Source organism: Malurus melanocephalus, unplaced genomic scaffold (genome assembly GCF_030028575.1).
Source record: "Malurus melanocephalus ecotype Western Australia unplaced genomic scaffold, MMel_1.1 scaffold_687, whole genome shotgun sequence".
In the NCBI taxonomy this organism is placed as follows: Eukaryota; Metazoa; Chordata; class Aves; order Passeriformes; family Maluridae; genus Malurus; species Malurus melanocephalus.
The window spans coordinates 202,415-203,510 of record NW_026623919.1 but is presented as its reverse complement, the minus strand read 5'-3'; positions in this window follow the sequence as shown (position 1 = coordinate 203,510).

The following is a 1,096-nucleotide window of genomic DNA, read 5'->3' as shown; positions in this document are numbered from 1 at the left end:
CAGATGTCCTTTTGGATACTTGTAAACACTGCAGGGCCTTGCAAAACCTGGTCCTCTTGGCTCACTTGACGATCCTTTTGCAGCTTCTGGCAGGTGAGGAGGAGAGTGTTGAAGAAAGATGTCCTGGCTGGGACAACAGCTGCAGAAGTCCAGCGAATGTGTGGCTGGTACAAGTGCAAGAGAGGTGAGGAAAAGGCATAGAAGGGAAAGGAAGATCCTGTGGCAGGTGGAACGCTCCAATAAAACCTCTTGACCCACTCTAACAGGTCTGCAGCCTTCTTATGTTGGTGGCCACAGAACTGGATGGGGCATTCTAGGTGGGTTCTCATGAGRGTGGAAGAGAGGGGGAGAGTSKRTTCCCTTTAAATTTATCTCCARAAGACAGTTTCAGCACRRTATTTTAAAAGAAAAGAAAAAGAATCCTGGAAGAGACAAYCTGCAGAGACAGTTCTAGAGCTGCTACAAATATTTCTGTGCAGCTATGGATGTGCTTAGTGAAATTTAATGAACCAAGCCAGTTTTATCACAAACTGTGAGTGGCTGAGGACACTTGATCTGTTCAGYCTGGAGGAGACAGAGAGGAGACCACATTGCAGCCTAGAATTTCCTTGTGAGGGGAAGAGGAGGGGCAGACACTGATCTCTGTGGTGACCAGTGACACGGACCAAGGGAATGGCCTGGCATTGTGTCAGGGGAGGTTYAGGTTGCGTATCAGGACAAGACTCTTCACCCASAAGGTGGCTGGGCACTGGCACAGGCTSCCCAGGGAAGAGRTCACAGCACCAAGCCTGGCAGAGCTCAAGAGGCTTTTGTACAATGCTCTTAGGTACAYGGTRCGATTCTTGGTGCGTCTTGTGCAGRGCCAGGAGTTGGACTCGATGACCCTTGTRCGTCCCTTCCAGCTCAGGGYATTCTGTGAYTCTGTGAAGCGCGGCTTTGCTGACACTTATTGCCCTCGGAGCTTTGCGTTTTATTGCAGCCACTCGCTTTGTGAGGGAAACAGAGGGAACGGCACCGCGGACAGCGAACAAGCGTGGCTCCGCGGGCCGTGAGGGGCTGAGGGCTGCCCGCGGCGGGCGGGGCCGGGCGGGGCCGG